The sequence below is a fragment of the Amblyomma mixtum genome, chromosome 3 (genome assembly GCF_055824585.1).
Source record: "Amblyomma mixtum isolate Tamu chromosome 3, ASM5582458v1, whole genome shotgun sequence".
In the NCBI taxonomy this organism is placed as follows: domain Eukaryota; kingdom Metazoa; phylum Arthropoda; class Arachnida; order Ixodida; family Ixodidae; genus Amblyomma; species Amblyomma mixtum.
In genome coordinates this window covers 386,919,862-386,931,956 of record NC_143014.1, presented here as the reverse complement: position 1 = coordinate 386,931,956, position 12,095 = coordinate 386,919,862, and the positions used below count along the sequence as shown (strand labels likewise).

The 12,095-nt window shown below is 48.9% G+C and overlaps 1 pseudogene; it reads right to left on the bottom strand.

Annotated features, from left to right (window-relative positions):
* Positions 1-493: 493 nt before the first annotated feature.
* The window catches only part of LOC149357104 (sodium- and chloride-dependent glycine transporter 1-like), a 44,429-nt pseudogene continuing 32,827 nt past the window's right edge, over positions 494-12,095 (bottom strand).

The window sequence follows — 12,095 nt, the reverse complement described above, 5'->3', positions numbered from 1 at the left end:
CTTAACTCACTTCCTTCAACGCGTTACCGTCTGAGAAAGATAATGTGTCTAGAGGAGCCCAAGATATGGACCAGAATTCAAGACCGTCGAGTGACGATTACACGAAGGGTGCACACTGAAACGACTGCGCGAAATACAATCAGAAATAAAAAGCGCGTAAAAACTTTAGTTGCACTCGCTGTCCGCATTCAGGCTAATCACACACAAAATTCGAGAAAGCACTATGTCAAGCCACGAAGCACAGTGATATGACGTCACAGAAACGAGGTGAGAAAGTTTATCGCGCATGGAAAGCATGAGGTGCCGTCGCGACCACCATAGTCTTCTGCGCAGGTTAAAGCCATCGCATACAGCAAGCTCCGCGGAACTAGAATCTTGTATTACTTATTACTCAAAATTTCTCATAGTATCCTGTATACGTCTTATTCAAGATATTGAACGAAATCTTGTAAGGGGTTTTATATAGGAACAAAGGGTCTTGCTCCAGAAGACCTCATATCAGTTCGGCCTGAATCCCTGCGGTGGTTGAGGCGACATGGGCCGCATTTTCGCCAGGTGCCGCCGATGCAGGTTCAACGGGCGGGTGGACCATGCGGGCGAGGGTTGTAGGGTCGGAGGGCGCCGTGAGAGACGGTGGCGCCCCACCGCTGCCTCCGGCAGCCGCCGATGTGGCTTTATCACCTGTCGGCGGCTGCGGCTGGTCTGGCTCCGAGAGGTTGTTCATGCCTCGCAGCCGTAGGAAGCGCAGGTACTCGTAGCGCTCATCAGGGTCCTTGGGGCCCCAATCGTGCGAAGGCAAGAGCGCCTTCTGCAGCACCTGTGTAGGCGAAGGTGTAAGCAAAGAATTTTAGACGCCATCAGTTAAGTTGCCGGGCTGTTGCGCCGGGGTCTGTCGGGCAGCACACAACCAGAAGGCGTTACGTCGGTCATCCTTGGTTTTGATTTCATTGTTTTGTCAGGGCCCCTCGAACAGCCCCTAACCAGGCGCCGTTCGTGAGGATTTGTGTTGAAACACACGCGGTAAACTGCAGGAACGACTGTTGGCCTACTGCGAGGAGCAAAGCAGGCGTTCATGCCGGAAAGCGAGACCTACACGCGGACCCCTGGGGTTCGGAGAACGGAGTGAAATGTAGGGTTCGACAGGAAGCCCAGTGAGGAGAAACAGCCGTCCCAGAGAGGGGCGGCGAACGATGGAGAGGGGCTAGAGCAGTGCACGTGTTCGCTTTTCTGCTGTTTTCGCTGTTTTTTTTTTGCTTTTGTGTCTGTGTGCCACAGCTGCAACAGCGCAAACTTCGTAGGTTTCGACTACGCGCAGAAATCGCGCGATGCTTGCGGCTAACGGCCTCGCGGGCGCCCCAGTGCCATTGGTTATTTCGTTTTTGAAGAAACACGTCCAACTCGGTGTTGCAAGCTCGTCTCCGATTTACGAAACAAACTGTAGACAGAATGCTGCGATAAGTGATTTAAGGCGTCGCATTTACGGCGCCAAGCGCGAGACGGGATATACTCGAGGAAGCTCGGAGAAAATCTACATGGGGGACATCGGAGCGAGAAACTTCGCTTAGGTGAACTTGAACAGAAAAAAAAATCTTGATTTCGCACAAAAAGTGAAAAGGGAGGGTGGAGAAAAAGATGTTTGAACACAGCTTGCATATTTCACGTTTCAAGATTACACAAAAACCTATAAAGAGTTAAACGCTGCATGAAAGACTACAAGCTTCAAAGTTGCGAACTAACAAAGGTACAAGGTAAAGGACAGTAATTGTTTACAGAAAAAAATAATATAAAAAAATGAAGATCGGACAAATATGCGTGGAGGACAGTCATACAGACGCGGCGCACTAGTCTAAAGCGAAAACACTAATAATTACAATGAAGCGAAAACATCCACAATGATTATTTCTATTGGCATCAAAAATGTTCACTGTGACATAAGAATATCTGAAAAATGCGGTTGTTTTCAAGCCTTTCCACATTCATGCTTTCCCAGTGGAAGCGGTTAAGGATTCCTGGTAACGTGTGCGCTATTCTTTGTTGGAAATAGTATGTACGCGAAAAAAAAAATGTTCTAGGGAACCCGATGACAAAAGGGGTAGACGCTGTGTATGTTCTCTAAGTTTGCCTGTATTAGAAAAGTGTCAAGTTTCCCCATAATTGCTCGCTTGTAGCACCTAATTAACTTGTAGCTATATACATCAGTAGCTTTTAATATATTGTTTTTGAGGAAAAGTGGTTGAGTGTGTTAGTAAGAAATATTCTCAATTGCTCATATTGCTTTCTCCTGCAATAGAATTAAGCTCTGTATATTATTTAATGTAGTGTTCCCCCAAATCAGTGAGCAATAATTAAGCTGCGAATGAATTAAAAAATTGCAAAGAAGTTTTTTTTAACACCAGTTGGAAACAAGTGACGGCACCTGTTTGAAATACCAACAGCTTTTTGCACTTTTGCGCAAAGAATCTTGACATGTTTGTTCCAAGTCGTGTCATCTGAGAAGGTCACCCATGTGTTTTCACACTTTTATCGCAAGATGTACTAAATGGTCCTAATCTTGTAGCATCTGTCATTTTGCCGAAAGTCCCTCGAGCTCTCAAAAGAACGCATTTTGTTTTTGCTTCGTTGATTAACAGGTTGTTTATTTGCGACCATTCTTGACGCGTATTGCAAACGAAGCTTGCTTCGCGAAGAATACATGATAAAACTTAACGGGAGAGCCAGCGCTTGTGACATAAAGAGATGTAAGTGCCACTGTGGCCTAGAGTAACTGTTCGACCCGTGATAATGTAATCAAGTGTACATAGTGTCCGAAGTTGTTTAGTTCTTTCCTGCGACATGTCGCCGGATCACCGAACCATCAGGAAACTTTATCACCGACATCGATCGTAAAGAACCTATTCCTCTCTCACCTGAAATTAACTGCAGCGTCCTTCATGTATTGAACTAGCGAGTACGTCTTCAGGTGAAAATCGTTTTTATGGCGAGAGTCTGAACGCTCCGTTCTTCGTCGCGTGCTCCCTGTAAACTGCAGTATGAACGAACCTTCCATTTCAGTTGTTTTGAGCATGCCAGCCACAAACTTTCACCGATAAGTAATACATTAAAAAGGAAAGAAGACGAAAAGCAGTAAGAACAAAACGGCATCCTCCTGACTGATTCATTTTTTTTTCGTGTCCTCTCTGACAATATGAATTCACAATTATCATAAAGCAAAACTAGCGCAGGAAGAAGCATTGTTGGCCTTTAGGTTTGGTGCTGCCGAAATTTGTGACAAATGTACGCAAAAGAAGCAATATATTCGCAAATAAAAAGTGTTTATAACCGTAAGACATCTACACACAATGCCGCCCCACCCAGACGTAATAGCTCGTTCTTCCTCGCTCACCACTGGGCAGGCGGCTGCGTTTAGGGCAGAATGTACGCCTAGCCAGGGCGTCGTGTGGAGAGGTACTGACCAGGGTACAGTCGTAACATCGCAACTCTTTTCTGCCGCTATCTGTCTCGTCACTACGCCGTCATCCCTGTGAGCTGTGCTTCCTCCTTACATCCGTGGGATACTCAAGCAGTGGATCATGCAAACTGCAGCATCGGTACAACGAAAGGAGCGCGTCCTTAACCACTCACGCGTCAGCAGGTGTGCCAGTGGTAGAGGGCGAACACTGCGATGATCTTCATGGCGATGAGCACCGAGCAGATGCCGACCACGTTCACCCACGTGGGAAACGTGTAGTCCCCCAGCGTGAGTGGCTCGCCGTACATGAACACGTCCGCCACCACAATCCACTGCGAGGATCGCAGTTTTTGAGACCATTTTTGTCAAGCGTGAGAACGAAGGAAGGAAAGAAGCAAGGTAGACAGGAAAGAAGGAAAGGTAGCGAAGGAAAAGAACGAAAAGAACGAGAGAAAGGCAACGCAAGAAGGAAAAGAAGGGAAAAGGAAGAAAAAGGAAAGAAGCAGAAATAAAGAAGAAAAAAGAGAAAGAGAGTAAGAAAGTCACAAGCTCTATTCGCTGCCTGTAAATTCGGGTTAAATTCGTGGTTCAAACGTTCTGTATATATCAGCAGACGCTTGATGTCTGTCACTACCTTCTTCGTTTGTGCGTCCCCTCCCTGTAGCATCACTGAGGTTTCCACACCTCACTGGCCCTCGTGACTAACCAAAGCACGTTGGCTGTGATTGCAGACACAGCAACTTTACGGGCATCCTCCCGAGAGGGACCAAGATCTCTTTGGGGCTGCCAATAAGGCTAGCTTGTGATAAAGGAGGCCTTCTTCTCCCATATCCGCCCCCCCCCCGTTTTCTTTCAGCTGTTCCAAATAGCTCCATAAGAAGCAAGGATGCGCTCATCTTGTTTTGCAAGCCCGATGAGCTTGTGCCCTAACATGCTTGAAGCTCAGAGTTGGCGACAGCGGAGAGGTTACAAGACGCCGACTCGCCGTGAGACAGACGGGGCAGCATACGGCCCAGCAGATATTCAGCGCCAGGCTGGGAGGGTGACCGGACATGAACTCGATGTCGGCGCAGAACCGCTTCAGCCCTGCGGGAAATCGACATAGAGTGATGCACAGAGATTGTCGCAACCAGTGCTGACAAAAAAGACAACGATTAGGACGAGATAGTGCTTGTCATGTTAACTTTTGAGGTCCCTGTCTCTACAGTCGGACAAAACTCGAGAACCAAGTGGCTTTTTCTTGTCAAAAGACCCCCTTCCAACCATCGCGCCGGCCGATTCTCATGAACCTGCTAGCGAGACAATGCAGGGATTGACCGACGAAAGGGGATAGTCACCTCCTTCAATGGTGGGGGTAGTGCCCTCCCTTCATTGTAACACTGGGAGGCTCATGCGAATCGGCCGACGCCATTGGCTGGAAAGGGGTCCTTTGACAAGAAAAAGCCGGTTTGTTCTTGAGTTGTATCCGTCTACAGCATGCTGTCAACACCCTGTAATGGCAACAAAGCTGAAGACTCTACTCTTTATCCAATAATAGGGAGCCGCACCGTAACCGAGGACGACAACCAGGAGCTCGGCGAGGCCTATCCATGGCAACAGGTAGCCGCCCAGATAGGTGTCCATCACGGTGAGGATGTAGAGGCCCCCGCGGCTGGCCATGGGCATGCCGCACACGAGCGCACACACCGCGAAAGACAGCAGGGGCCCGTACTTGCGCAGCGCAGGATACTGGTCCTTGAACGGGGTCAGCAGGCACTCGACCGACGAGAACTGGCAGCGCGAGGACAGGAAAGAGGACCTGTTCTTGGACACATGTTCAGGAGGAAGATTATGGCGCAAAGAAGAGCTTAAACTCAGATGACGTATAACGAGACACATGACAGGAAGAGGGGTGTGCAGGGTGCGCTACGTGCAGTCGTCTGCATTCAAAGCACTGCAGCCACACTTGAAGTGCCTTACTTTTTCTCCCAGGTGCATTGTTTTTGCGACGGCCGTTCTGTGTACTACAGGCTCACATACATTCTAAAAGTAATGTTAGCTACACATATGCCACGTCCGTTACATCAGCGCACTATATGTGTGTATTGAGTGTTCGTGGGAAAGGCGAGAAAAAAAAACGGTACGCAGCCCCGAATTCTTTAACCGACCGAAAAGAGACCGCGATGCATCGCTGATAGGACGGTGGTGAGCCAGCCTGGTGCAGGGATGGTGAGGCGTTAGCCTCTCAGCCATTATGGGCCAGCCGAAATAAACTGCACGAAGCCATTCCTGGCTGCAGTAATATATCAGCATCACCCACCTCAGTAAAACTTCGGTTGGGGCTAGTTGGTACATGATATTCTTTTCATAATGTTTGCGCCTATTGTTCGCGCTCACCGTTCTTAATAAGAACACCCACCTCGGTGTCTATGGCGAGAAAAAAGAGCATCGCGTAGAAGGCGGCCGACCAGAGATGTGGGTAGGCGATCATGCTCAGCGCCTGAGGGTACGCGATGAACGCCAGCCCAATACCTGCACGCAGAGAGATGGGTAATTGTCAGTGAAGAAGCCATAAAGCGCGTGACGTAGACTCTTGAGTACCACTCCCTTTCTAGAGCTTTGATCCTTAACGATAGCGACGACAGAAGCACCCTCTCATAAAGAAAGGCCTACGATAAAGGACGATATTTAAGGCATAACGTGTTAGTAATTCAGATGCGCAGTAGCAGTGATCAACGATAATTACTAATTACGAGTGATCAGCACTAATTACAAGTAACAGTGTAATGCATCATGGTAAAACAAAGTAGTGTATAAAATGAGCATACAAGTTCCTAAGGGCAGCCCTTGATACCGGCGTCGTAGTGACGACATCTACCGACAGCCCTCTCAACGTGCACCAGAGTGTAAAAATGCCAAACCCGATGTCTCACTCACCCGACGAGACGACGTCGTCGACGGGCAATTCCAGGCTGTACGCCATGTTTCCGAGCACCGAGAACACAACCAGGCCCCCGAGGACGCTGACGACGAAGTCAGCCGCCGCAACCACGAGCACGTCCCTGAGTGGATCACAGGAGACGAGAATTCAGTGGCTAAGTCTGCGGAGTAACACTTTGTCTTCCTTCGTTATGCACATCGTCCACAAGCGCAGATTACATCTGTATTGCCAAGTCACAAACTATAGAACCAGTTCCTCTTCGCAGAGCAGAGAACAAGTTGTAACGGGCAACCTCCGCAGCTTGTTGGTGTACGCCGCACCCTTTATTCTGACTTGTGTCCACCGGTTTATTCGTTGACTTTGTCCTAAGTTGCGAGCGCACAAGGCGGCGAATTTGCACGTTTCGCCAAGCCTGTACACCATGCGTTACTTTGTAATATACAGTCGAGGATAGTGTCTGTACGCCATGCTATTACTCTACATTATAATACCTCGTTAAAAGACGTGAAACGAGCGGCAAAAAAGCCCCTGTCAATCCCCTTTCATTTTTTTTTTGCCGTTAATTCAGTGAGGCGTCAGAGCTTCAACTGCCTACCCTTGAAGCTGGTTCCTGAATTCGTTGAAGCCACCGAAGCAGATGATCATGCCCTCGGCGAGGCTTAGCGAGTAGAAGATCTGCTCAGCAGCGCTTTTCCACACCTGCGTGATGGCAGAGAAACGACTGATCAGTCCAGATGCTCATTCTGTTCCCGCTTGTTTCGAAGCTTGCGTCGTTGCCAGCATGCGATATATTAACGGTGCAAGAGGGGGCCACGCTTCTCCTGGCTTCAGTACACATTTTCTGTGTCTGTGGTTTCCTGAGCAGACTTCCTGTTGAGCAACGATTTTGAGATTTCATAGTGCCATCTTCGCACTGCACCAGCTGGCATCAAGCGGCTAACTGACCTCAACAGACCCTGGAACGCACCAGTCAGCGTTGCAAGCTCTTTGTGATTTTAATGAAAGCAGAAACATACACATGTTCGGCTATGATAACGGTAATGATCACCCAGAATTTTCGCTGCTTAAATAAGCGCTCAATACTAGATGGACGCACGGAATCATGTGAACGCAACATATGTGTTCCCGACAAACTCAAAGGACATTCTATGATCACTATTCAAGCACTTTCTGGAGCTGCGTTTTGCAAAGGGTAGCTATCATGTCCGGTGTTAAATTAGAGTTGGTCGAGAAGCCCGCGCCACTCCGCAAAGTGTTTCATGAAGTAAAGACTAACTGCAACGAGGAGCACCTGGATGGATACCGTCCCGCGGACATTGCGGCTAAAGATTCGGCCAGCTGTACGTATTCTGACCAACGACTCATCTCTGCGTCGCAACGTATCATCGGGTAACGAACTCTAGCAGCTAGGTGAATCACTACGACACCAAATATCAGCAATGGCCGACAGCTGTGAAGGTATATAAATCCCTGTTCTGCTTCTGAACCACATACTTCAATCCCCGTTGCATTCCATATGACTTCCGCCATGACAAGCGGCAGTTCCCTGTAGAATGTTCCCCCATAAGTGAGCAGACGGAGACGCACCTTTGCGCGGAAGATGCTGGACCAGTCGGGGACCAGGTAGAAGCGAATGCCATTCGCAGCGCCTGGCAGCGTGATGCCACGCAGGAACATCATGATCTGTATGAAGAGTGGAGCCAATGACGTCACGTAGACCACCTGATATGAATAAGAGGTTAGTCGTGGTGCGCACTGCAGAGTAACGGCCACTACGCGACACTAAGCCGTAGCTACCGTTTCCTGGTTTGCTACATTTTAGTGTGCCTTTCCTCGTTACGTATTACAGGAACTGTGGCTACGACATCCATAATATTCCAACTTGTTGCGCACAAGACATTCCAAAAAAATGCGACTTCGGTCGCTGCTCTCGTCCCAGGATATCATTCCGTTCTTAATATTTTTGCTCCTAGAATTAGCCGATGCGTGCAAAATTCGTATGAAAAGGAGGCCCCTCCAACAATTTGCGTAGACCTATCGTTATGAAGTCGCGGTCAACTGTTTTGTACTTGCTTACGTGCACTTCTCCGAAAGAGTCGATCCTCCTTGTACGCCTTTCATCTACGCGTTTTTCAGCGGAAGCCAATCAATGTGCGACACGCTGATGGTTATCGCTTATGTCCTTGTTTCGGCTATCTGCCGCGGACCACCTCAATCGCGCACCTTTCCCGAAGTCTTGATGCCCTTGAAGACGCAAAGGAAGACGCATGTCCACGACACCACCAGGGATGCGACCAGCGGAGGCTGCAGCGAGCCCAGATCCTCGATTCCGCTGCTCAGGCCCAGCACGTGACGGCTGAGAGGGTGCGGGAGCAGTGTCAGCGCGAGAACTCAATTTTTTGAATTCACAAGAAGATAATCAAGTGCTTTTTGTCTTTTCACGTTAGCGCTACCAAGAAGGTTCTGCTGTGTTTCCGCTAGTCCTGTGACGTCATCTCTTCAATGTACGGTGTGGGACAGGAGGGAGATTGTTTTATTGTCATCCTGTCTTTCAAAGCACATACTTAAAGACCCAGGTGGGCCCGGGACACCAAACCACTTAGCCAGAAATGGGATTTTTATAAACCAGCAGGTCGAATTGCAAACTCAGGTGGGGATCGTGTGATTCCGTAGTGGCGACAGGGTCAGTTTTTCTGTTATACTGAGATATTACGGCCGCCTCCACCATGAACGCTACAACAGGGAGGCGGTACAGTTGTCGCTTCGCTTCTTCGATCGGCGGCGGGAGGTGCAAAGGCAGGGAGTTAACGCTGCCCACAGTGCAGTCTTTTGTGTTCTCCCCTGTCCCGTTCATTTAGCTGAGAGCTCCAGCTAATTTTTTATGGTAGGTGTACATGAAACTTTCGCCGTCGGCGCCACTTTCACCTTAGCTGAGCCATAAGAACCATGTGGGCCTAGGTGTGGTTGTTCTTGACGTTCTTGAATGTGCGCCTTTTGTGGTAATTGGATCGAAGGTGGGACAGCCCCATGTGAAACAATGAGCGGGCGCTTTTCTGCGGCATGCGATGCAGCCGTGGTGTTCGCCTCTTACCCTGAGGAGCGGCTAAATTTCTGGAGGACAAATTCCCAAGACAAACCAAAACCAATGTGTCGCCACAAATATAGTTCAAAGTGTGCATCATTGCAAAATACAGCGCTACTTATACATCCTCCAGGGAGAGTGGGGACACATTGTGCCACGTGTTGTTAAGGAAATATTCGTATGGTACTGTCAAACTTTCGTTTATTCCTCACAGTGGGCTCCGAGTGTAGATTGATCGTAATGAAGAAAGAGTATCAGCCCGGTCATTAGTGTATCGTGGGCAGACGGAAAAGAAAACCAGCGGGTTGTAAAGTAAATCGGTCTAGTGCCGCAAGGACAAAATTTATAAATATAAAAGATGAAATCGGTTTGGGGGTTAGGGGTTAAAAAGAGGAAAAGAAACCGAGAAATAAGTCTACGTCATTAGCGGTTCCCGAGCCAAGGAAGTAGGCCCGACTTCAGGGGCGTTTAGAAAGCGTTCTCTCGAGAAAACCAGCAGCCGCGGATGTTGGAGTCGATGATGATGATTGTGGTTCGTAGTGTGTAACAAAGAGTGCGAAAAAGGAGATGAAGTCAGCCAGCAGTAGCATACGCTTTCCCGGGAGACCGTGGTTGCCCCTATTTGCAAGGCCGGTGAAAAACAGGGTTCACTGCACCCTACCAGAAGAAAAATCTCTGCCTCTCCCGTAAACGAGAGTAGAGTAAGCATGAAATGTTTAGGGGCCTAATGTCATCTCGGTGGACACCCGAACCGCACCGTACAGGAAGGAACGAACGCCACCACCCGTTCAGCGCGATGCCTTGCCATTTGAACGCAAGGTTTTTTGAGGAAAGGAAATGGCGCAGTAATTCTCTGCCATCTCGGTGGACACCCGAACCGCACCGTAAAGGAAGGGAGGAACGCCACCACCCGTTCGGCGCGATGCCTTGCCCTTTGAACGCAGCGCTTCTCCCCCGGATCACGTATGACAACGAAGTGTAACGTGGCATTTATGTGCTTTTTGCACGCGTTATTAGAAATCGGAAATTATAATTCCGTCCATTATCAAACCCACAGCTCCACTGATATCTTGATAAACATTGAGAAGGCACTGGCAGCAGTTATTTTTTGTCTCGTTTGGAGACCGACCGGCGCTTGCATGCCGGTCGCGTAGGAGGGCTTAGAGAGTCTCGTTAAATCTCGTTAAGTCTCGTACGGTGCCCGGATGTTCTCGTTTCAGAGCCCGGATGACTGCAATTCAGTGCCCGGATGAGTGGATTTCAGTGCCCGGATGACTGGGATTCAGTGCCCGGATGAGTGGATTTCAGTTCCCGGATGAGTGGATTTCAGTGCCCGGATGACTGGGATTCAGTGCCCGGATGAGTGGATTTCAGTGCCCGGATGAGTGGAATTCAGTGCCCGGATGAGTGGATTTCAGTGCCCGGATGATGGCTCTCGGTCTCGGCGTGACGTCACCACACTGCCGACAACGGGAGCTAAAAGCATTTCATGCTTAAAAGAAAAAAATGTATAGCGTTGCATCCCGCATGTAGCATAAAGTTTATCGCTACCACTTCCAATGACGGCTCTACACGAAAATTCATTCAGTGATCCGCAAACCAGAACACAGATCGGCATTACAGTGTTCCTCTTTGTACATTACGATCACAGTGAAAGGTTTCACAAACGACTGCGATAATTTTCGTATATTTTCACCATGGCACAATGGAAGCCATATGAAACATACGGAGTCAAATGAAAAACGCGCACGAAAGAGTCTAAATTCATGCGGACTCCGTGTGACGCCATGCATCTCATATGGAAATCTTGCTGAAACTTTTTAGATAATATGGTTTGTTTTAAAAGCATATTGTCGGTGCTGGCTTTCTGTTGGTGATTATGTCGTCGCGCAGCCGTGAATATCGCTCTCGTATAAATTATCATTAATTTTGTACTATCTTGTCGCTGTTTTCTTTGCGTTTAATAAACTCACTCCCCTCTGTAATGCACTTGGGCGCTGAAGGTAAATAAATAAATATAACAGGAACCGTACAGAACACATATGGAAAGCATCGGGATTTCCATAATCTTTTGCGTGTCAAATGAATTCCGTATTTGGTTCCATATGCGCGGCTCATATGCGACGTTTTACAAGGGATGCAGCTTAAAAGAGACCATAAAACGCATGCATAGGGTGGAGAGAAACATAGCGGCAGAGAAGAGTGTCCACCCACTAGAAGAACTGCTCGGGCGCCGTCTGGGTGGCCGGCGTGCAGGCGTTGGCCAGGTGTTCGTACACCTCGAGGGGCACGAGCACCACGTCGGATCCCCGCGTGATGACGTGCGCGTCGGGTCCCGAGTAGTTGTCGCCCGCGTAGCGGTTCAGCAGGCGCCGCTCAACCGTCCAGCACGGAACCTGCGCGCGAACACGTTTCGTACTGTACGGCCGACTTTTGCGAACGACCGCCGGAAAGTTACAGGGTTAACTGCTCGTGAACGCCCATCGACAACTGCTTACACCGGTATTTTCTTTTCACGACGCTGATGGTACTCGATCGGGAAGAGCGAAGAAGTTCACAGAGGAACCTCTTCCCAGGCCGTCGTTTACAACCCTTGCAGCGACAGGGATCGCCAAAGGCACAACACTGGCTCGTCCAGAGCGTTA